The sequence below is a fragment of the Cervus elaphus genome, chromosome 15 (genome assembly GCF_910594005.1).
Source record: "Cervus elaphus chromosome 15, mCerEla1.1, whole genome shotgun sequence".
Lineage (NCBI taxonomy): Eukaryota > Metazoa > Chordata > Mammalia > Artiodactyla > Cervidae > Cervus > Cervus elaphus.
The window spans coordinates 23,924,069-23,933,427 of NC_057829.1; the positions used below are offsets into that span (position 1 = coordinate 23,924,069).

The following is a 9,359-nucleotide window of genomic DNA, read 5'->3' on the forward strand; positions in this document are numbered from 1 at the left end:
ACTCAGCCTGTACACCTGTAAGTTCTCAGTTCAGGTACTGCTGAAGCCTAGCTTGAAGGATTTTGAACATAACCTTGTTCACATGTGAAAGTTATATGTGGACTCAAATACACACACACACAAAGATACACACGTGTATACAAAATGTCCTCACTTTTAAAAAAAACTCAAAGAAGAGTTGCAAAATTCAAAAAAGAGGCAAAAGATCATAGGGAATAAAAACAAGATAGAAGAACTCAAAACACAAATAGAAGCAAAAAACAAAACACTACAGGATCTTCCCTAGTAGCTCAGTGGTTAAGAATCTGGCTTGCAATGCAGGGGACATGGGTTCAATCCCTGCTTGGGGAATGAAGATCCCACATGCCACAGGACAACTAAACCCGGGCACCTCAACTACTGAGCCCTCACCATAATGTAAGGATCTATGCAGCACAACAAAGATCCCACATGCTGCAACTAAAATCCAAGGTATCCAAATAGATAAATAAACATAAAAAATAAAACAAAAAGTGAAACACTATAAGGATAAAAGTAACATTTTCAGTTCAGTTCAGTTGCTCAGTCATGTCCGCTTCTTTACCACCCCATGGACCGCAGCACACCAGGCTTCCCTATCCATAACCAACTCCTGTAGATTGCTCAAACTCATGTGCATCGAGTCAGTGATGCCATTCAACCATCTCATCCTCTGTCATCCCCTACACCTTCTCCCTTCAATCTTTCCCAGCATCAAGGTCTTTTCTAATGAGTCAGTTCTTCACATCAGGTGACCAGAGTACTGGAGCTTCAGCTTCAACATCAGTCCTTCCAACAAATATTCAGCACTGATTTCCTTTAGGATTGACTGGTTGAATCTCCTTGAAGTCCAAGGGACTCTCAAGAGTCTTCTCCAACACCACAGTTCAAAAGCATCAATTCTTTGGTGCTCAGCTTTCTTTATGGTCCAACTCTCACATCCGTACATGACTACTGGAAAAACCACACCATTGACTAGACAGATCTTTGTCGGCAAAGTAATGCCTCTGCTTTTTAATATGCTGTCTAAGTAGGTCATAACTTTCCTTCCAAGGAGCAAGCGTCTTTTAATTTCATGGCTGCAGTCATCATCTGCAGTGATTTTGGAGCCCAGGAAAATAAAGTCTCTCACTGGTTCCATTGTTTCCCCATCTATTTGCCTTGAAATGATGGGACCAGATGCCATGATCTTCATTTTTTGAATGTTGAGCTTTAAGCCAGCGTTTTCACGCTCCTCTTTCATTTTCATCAAGAATCTCTTCAGTTCCTCTTCACTCTCTGCCATAAGGATGGTGTCATCTGCATATCTGAGGTTATTGATATTTCTCCCAGCAATCTTGATTCCCAGCTTGTGCTTCATCCAGTCCGGCGTTTTCGCATGATATACTCTGTACATAAGTTAAATAAGTAGGGTGCCAATATACAGCCTTGATGTACTGTTTTCCCAATTTGGAACCAGTCAATTGTGCCATGTCCTGTACTAACTTTTGCTTCTTGACCTGCATATAGATTTCTCAGGAGGCAGGTAAGGTGGTCTGAGAGTTCCATCTCTTTAAGAATTTTCCACAGTTTGTTGTGATCCACACAGTCAAAGGCTTTGGCATAGTCAATAAAGCAGATGTTTTTCTGGAACTCTCTTGCTTTTTCTAGGATCCAACAGATGCTGGCAATTTGATCTCTTGTTCCTCTGCCTTTTCTAAATCCAGCTTGAACATCTGGAAGTTCACAGTTCAGGTACTGTTGAAGCCTGGCTTGGAGAATTTTGAGCATTACTTTGCTAGCATGTGAGATGAGTGCAATTGTGTGATAGTTTGAACATTGCTTGGTATTGCCTTTCTTTGGGATTTGAATGAAAATGAAAAGGCAAAAAGTAACATTAGAAGCATCCAATATACATGGACAGAGAGTGCATTAGGAAAGATAGAGGACAGACTAGTAAAATCACTATCAAAATAGATGGAAAAACTCAAATACTCATCTTTCCTCATCTTTCATAGCAAGGAATCAATAGATATTGTTTAAAGTTGAGTGTAATTTAAAACAATTTCTCATTCAAGGAAAAATAGGCAAATATCCCTTAAGTATATAAAAAGCTGCCCAACTTTGTTCATAATCAAAGAAATACACATTAAATCTACCCTGAGATACAATTTCTCACCTTGCAGATCGGCAAATATTCAAAATTTAGATAACAACCTCTGTTAGTAAAGCTATAGTGTATCAGACACCCTCATAAATTGTGTGTGGTTATGCAAAATGTTGTTCCTACAGATGGCGAATTTGCAATATACATATACCCTTTGACCCAGTGATCTCACTTCTGGAAATCTATCCCCAAAATGAAAACTATAACATAACATTTGTAAATCAACTATACTTCAATTTTTTTAAATATTGATTATATCTTTCAGAAAATCTGTGAGAGCAACTATTAAAATTTTTAAAATCTAATATATGCCCAAGACAATTCTTTGCAGCAATATTTTTAAAAGGAGAGGAAACAAACGAAGGAAGGAAGGGGACACTATGTATGGTATATCCACACAAACAAATACAACCTAGCTGTAAAAAAGAGTGAGGAAGTTTTCTCTATATGCTACTGTGGAGTGATTTTTCATAGTGAAAAAAGAAAGCAAGGTTCAAAACAGTGTTTATAGCACAGTACCTTTACATAAGAAAATTGTAAAAAAGTTAGACTTTTGTTGGCAAACTAATGTCTCTGCTTTTTAATATGCGATCTAGGTTGGTCATAGCTTGTTCTTCCAAGGAGCAAGTATCTTTTAATTTCATGGCTACAGTCATCATCTGCAGTGATTTTGGAGCCCAGGAAAATAAAGTCTCTCACTGTTTCCATTGTTTCCCCATCTATTTGCCATGAAGTGATGGGACCAGATACCATGATTTTCTTTTTTTGAATGTTGAGTTTTAAGCCAGCTTTTTCACTATCCTCTTTCACTTTCATCAAGAGGCTCTTTAGTTCTCTTTGCTTTCTGCCGTAAGGGTGGTGTCATCTGCATAACTGAGGTCATTGATATTTCTCCCTGCAATTTTGATTCCAGCTTGTGCTTCATCCAGCCCAACATTTCACATGATGAACTCTGCATATAAGGGTGACAATATACAGCTTTGCCATTCTCCTCTCCCAATCTGAAACCAGTCCATTGTTCCATGGCTGGTTGTAACCATTGCTTCTTGACCTGCAAAAGATTTCTCAGGAGGCAGGTAAGGTGGTCTGATATTCCCATCTCTTGAAGAATTTTATGCAGTTTGTTGTGATCCACACAGTCAAAGGCTTTGGCATAGTCAATAAAACTGAAGTAGATGTTTTTCTGGAACTCTCTTGCTTTTTCTAGGATCCAACAGATGTTGGCAATTTGATCTCTGGTTCCTCTGCCTTTTCTAAATCCAACTTGAACATCTGGAAGTTCTCAGTTCACGTACTGTTGAATCTCCTAGCTTGGAAAAACTTGACCATTGCTTTGCTAGTGTGTGAGATGAGTGCAATTGTGTGGTAGTTTAAACATTGTTTGGCATTGCCTTTCTTTGGAATGGAATGAAAACTGACATTTTCCAGTCCTGTGGCCACTGCTGAGTTTTCCAAATTTGCTGGCATACTGAGTGCAGACTTTGACAGCATCATCTTTTAGGATTTGAAATAGCTCACCTGGAATTCCATCACATCCATTAGTTTTGCTCATAGTGATGCTTCCTAAGGCCCACTTGACTTTGCACTCCAGGATGTCTGGCTCTAGGTGAGTGATCACACCATCATGGTTATCTGGGTCATTAATATCTCTTTTGTACAATTCTTTTGTGTATTCTTGCCACCTCATCTTAATATCTTTTGCTTCTGTTAGGTTCATACCATTTCTGTCCTTTATTGTGCCCGTCTTCACATGAAATGTTCCCTTGGTGTCTCTAACTTTCTTGAAGAAATCTCTAGTCTTTCCCATTCTACTGTTTTCCTCTATTTCTTTACATTGATCACTTAGGAAGGCTTTCCTATCTCTCCTTGCTATTCTTTGGAACTCTCCATTCAGATGGGTATATCTTTCCTTTTCTCCTTGCCTTTTGCTTCTCTTCTTTTCTCAGCTATTTGTAAGGCCTCCTCAGACAACCATTTTGTCCTTTTGCATTTCTTTTTCTTAAGGATGGTTTTGATCACCACCTCCTATACAATGTCTCAAACCTTTATCCATAGTTCTTCAGGCACTCTATCAGATCTAATCCCTTGAATTTATTTGCCATTTCCACTGTATAGTTGTAAGGGATTTGATTTAGGTCATACTTGAATGGTATAGTGGTTTTCCCTACTTTCTTCAATTTAACTCTGAATTTGGCAATAAGGAGTTCATTATCTGAGCCACAGTCAGCTCCTGATCTTGTTTTTGATGGCTTTTAAAGAGCTTCTCCACCTTCAGCTGCAAAGAATAAAATCTATCTGACTTCTGTATTGACCATCTGGTGATGTCCATGTTTAGAGTCATCTCTTGTGTTGTTGGAAGAGGGTGTTTGCTACGATCAGTGCATTATCTTGGCAAAACTCTGTTAGCCTTTGCCCTGCTTCATTCTGTACTCCAAGGCCAAACTTGACTATTATTCCAGGTATCTCTTGACTTGCTACTGTTGCATACCAGTCCCCTATGATGAAAAGGACATCTTTTCTGGTCTTAATTCTAGATCATTTGGGTCTTCATAGAACCGCTCAAGTTCAGCTTTTTGGCATTAGTGGTTGGGGCGTAAGCTTGGATTACTAAGATATTGAATGGTTTGCCTTGGAAACAGAGATCATTCTGTTGTTTTTGAGACTGCACCCAAGTACTGCATTTCAGACTCTTTTTTTGACTATCAGCATTATTCCATTTCTTCTAAGGGATTCTTGCCTACAGTAGTAGATATAATGGTCATCTGAATTAAATTCACCCATTCCAGTCCATCTTAGTTCACTTATTCCTAAAATGTTGATGTTTACTCTTTCCATCTCCTGTTTGACCACTTCCAATTTACCTTGATTCATGGGCCTAACATTCCAGGTTCCTATGCAGTATTGTTCTTTACAGCATCGCACTTTACTTTCAGCACCAGACACATCCACACCTGGACGTTGTTTCCACTTTGTCTCAGTCTCTTCATTCCTTCTGTAGCTATTTCTCCACTCTTCTCCAGTAGCATATTGGGCACCTACCAATCTGGGGAGCTCATCTTTCAGTGTCATATCACTTTGCTTTTTCATATTGTTCATGAGGTTCTCAAGGCAAGAATGCTAAAATGGTTTGCCATTCCCTTCTCCAGTGGACTATGTTTTGTCAGAACTCTTCCTGAATTCTAGATCATTATCTGTCATCTGATTGGATATCCCACAAATAAATCCAAATCCCAAACTAAAAAAAAAATAAAATAAGGACCATATTTTTACTCTAATCCTAGAGAGATAGCCTCTAGGACAAAAAGAATGGCAAAGTAATTCTAAACTACATTTAGCATTCTTATATATATGTGTGGTGTAATGGGCTTCCCAGGTGGTGCTAGTGTTAAGAACCTTCCGACGCAGGAGATGTAAGAGGCATAGCTTCGATCCCTTGGTTGGGAAGATCCCTTGGAGAAGGGAATCTCAGCCCACTCCAGTTTTCTTGCCTGAAGAATGCCATGTACAGAGGAGCCTGGAGAGCTACAGTCCATAGGGATGCAAAGAGTCAGACATGACTGAAGAGACTTAGCATGCATGCACGTGTGTAATATATATATATTCTTATTATATGTATATACACATGTTGCTGCTCAGTCACCAAGTTGTGTCCAACTCTTCATGACACCATGGACTGCAGCGCACCAGGCTTCCCTGTCCCTCACCATCTCCTGGAGTTTGCCCAAGTTTGTGTCCATTGCATCAGTGATGCCATCCAGCCATCTCATCTGTCACCCTATTCTCCTTCTCCTTTCCAATGAGTCAGCTGTTCACATCAAGTGGCCAACATATGTATACACATACATAAGGATAAAGCAAACAAATAATTATATTCACACTATTAGGAAATAAGATTCCAGAATAAAAAAAAAAGAGAGAGATACAGATAGCCAACAGGCTCATGAAAAATGCTTAATATCTCTAATCATCAGAGAAATGCAAATTAAAATGACAGTGAGACACCACCCAACACCTGTCAGAATGGCTATCATCAAAAAGAACATAAATAACAAATGCTGGCAAGGATGTAGAGAAATGCAACCTTTGTACACTGTTGGTGGGAAGGTAAACTGATAAAATCACTGTGGGAAACAGCATGGAGTTTTCTCAGAAACTAAAAATGAAACTACCATATGATTCAGCAATTCCACATGTGGGTATATAGCTGAAGAAAATGAAAACATTAATTTGAAAGGATTCATGTACAAAAAAGAACTTAACAACCCAAATAACCACAATGGTGTGATCACTCACCTAGAGCCAGACATCCTAGAGTGTAAAGTCAAGTGGGCCTTAGGAAGCATCACTATGAGCAAAGCTAATGGAGGTGATGGAATTCCAGGTGAGCTATTTCAAAACCTAAAAGATGATGCTGTCAAAGTCTGCACTCAATATGCCAGCAAATTTGGAAAACTCAACAGTGGACACAAGACTGGAAAATGTCAGTTTTCATTCCATTCCAAAGAAAGGCAATGCCAAAGAATGTTCAAACTACCGCACAATTGCACTCATCTCACACACTAGCAAAGTAATGCTCAAAATTTTTCCAAGCCAGGCTTCAACAGTACGTGAACTGAGAACTCCCAGATGTTCAAGTTGCATTCAGAAAAGGCAGAGGAACCAGAGATCAAATTGCCAGCATCTGCTGGATCATAGAAAAATCAAGAGAGCTCCAGAAAAATACCTACTTCTGCTTTAGTGACTACGCCAAAGCCTTTGACTGTATGGATCACAACAAACTGTGGAAAATTCTTCAAGAGATGGGAATATCAGACCACCTTACCTGCCTCCTGAGAAATCTGTAAGCAGGTCAAGAAACAAAAGTTAGAATGGGACATGGAACAATGGACTGGTTCCAAATCGGGAAAGGAGTACATCAAGGCTGTATATTGTCACCTTGTTTATTTAACTTAAATGCAAAGTACATCATGCAAAATGCCAGGCTGGATGAAGCACAAGCAAGCTGAAATCAAGCTTGCCGGGAAAAATATCAATAACCTCAGATATGCAGATAACACCATCCTTATAGCAGAAAGAGAAGAGGAACTGAAGAGATTCTTGATGAAAGTGAAAGAGGAGAGTGAAAATGCTGGCTTAAAACTCAACATTCAAAAAAAGAAGATCATGGCAACCAGTCCCATCACTTCATGGCAAATAGATGGGGAAACAATGGAAACGGTGAGAGACTTTACTTTCTTGGACTCCAAAATCACCACAGATGGTGACTGCAGCCATGAAATTAAAAGACGTTTGCTCCTTGTAAGAAAAGTTATGACCAACGTAGACAGCATATTAAAAAGCAGAGACATTACCAACAAAGGTCTGTCTAGTCAAAGCTATGATTTTTCCAGAAGTCATGTACGGATGTGAGAGTTGGACCATAAAAAAAGCTGAGCACCGAAGAATTGATGCTTTGGAACTGTGGTGTTGGAGAAGACTCTTGAGAGTACCCTGGACTGCAAAGAGTCAAACCAGCCAATCCTAAAGGAAATCAGTCCTGAATATTCTTCGGAAGGACTGATGCTGAAGCTGGAAGCTTCAAACCTTTGGCCACCTGATGTGAAGAACTGACTCATTAGAAAAGACCCTGATTCTTGGAAAGATTGAGGGCAGGAGGAGAAGGGGACAACGGAGGATGAGATGGTTGTATGGCATCACTGACTAGATGGTCGTGAGTTTGAGCAAGTTCTGGGAATTGGTGATGGACAGGGAAGCCTGGTGTGCGGCAGTCCATGGGGTCTCAAAGAGCCGGACATGACTAAGTGACTGCACTGAATATACTTCAAAGTTCATAGCAGAATTATTTACAATTGCCAAGATACAGAAGAAGCCTAGGTGTCCATCAACAGATGAACAGATAAAGACGTGCTATAGATATTCAAAAGAATACTATTTAGCTGTAAAAAATGAAATTGTGTTAACTGCAACAACGTGGACGGACTTAGAGAGTACTCTGCATAGTGAAATAAGTCATACAGAGAAAGACAAATACTGTATGTTATCATTTGTATGTGGAATCTAAAAAATAAAACAAACTAGTGACTAAAAAGAAAAAGAGTCACAGATATAGAGAACAAACTAGTGGTTACCAGTGCTAACAGGGGAGGGCTCCTGCCTGGTAAATGGGCTACAAGGATACATTTTACAGTGTAGGAAATACAGCAATATTTCATAATAACTATAAATGGAGTATAATCCATAAAAAAATTTTGAGTCACTATGTTGTACACCTGAAATTAATATAATATTGTAAATCAACTATACCTCAATATAAAGAAAAAAGATGCAAACATAAAATCAAAAAACTTTAAATTAACTTCATTTTAAATGGGAGCCATCAGTATGATCTCATTATATATGTTTCCTTTCCTAAAAAATATCTACTTCTTTTTGTATGTGTTCACACACATCCAAAGGAAAAAGAAAACTGGGCAGCAATGGCAATCTGGTGCAGAGTTTGTGTTCCCTAAATACTATTTTCCACTAAAAGGACCTAGGTTCCTTGGTGAAAAGGCTGATCAAAGATCTGGTGCAGGAAATGTACAAAACATCTTCTTAAGCTAGGAATCAAGGTTCACTTGGGTTTTGTCCAAAGCTTCTTGTTGTTTTGTCACTAAATTGTGTCTGACTATTTTACGACTCTATGGACTATAGCCCATCAGGCTCCTCTGTCCATGGGATTTTCCAGACAAGAATACTGAAATGGGTTGTCATTTTCTTCTCCCAGGGATCTTCCCAAACCAGGGATCAAACCCACGTCTCCTGTTTTGGGAGGTGGATTTTTTATCACTGACCAACCAGGAAAGCCAATCAAAAGGCTAAGTAAACAATTTAAAGGGGTTCTCAGTGGCCAAAAATCAGAAAATTTGAGCATCAAAAGAATAAAAATTATAATACACTGCAACATATCCAACATATAAAAATTCAAAAACAAAAACTCATTGGTCACCTTTCAAAGTTGCTAGAATATCTTATTTTTTTTAAATGGGTAAATAATAGGAAATAATCAAGTACTTTCCTGATTTCCTGGTATGAACTATACTTCTGACTAATGAAATAGTAAGGGAAGAGTTCTTTATAAATGATCCCAACTGATAAAACTAATAAACAGGGTACTTCCCTGGCAATCCAGTAGTTGGGAGTCCGCCTTCCAATG

At 38.9% G+C, this 9,359-nt stretch overlaps 1 protein-coding gene across 5 annotated transcripts in view; it reads right to left on the reverse strand.

Annotated features, from left to right (window-relative positions):
• CTNNA3 (catenin alpha 3) overlaps positions 1 to 9,359 on the reverse strand; it is a 1,812,800-nt gene that overhangs the window by 1,773,332 nt on the left and 30,109 nt on the right. The window lies entirely within an intron of this gene.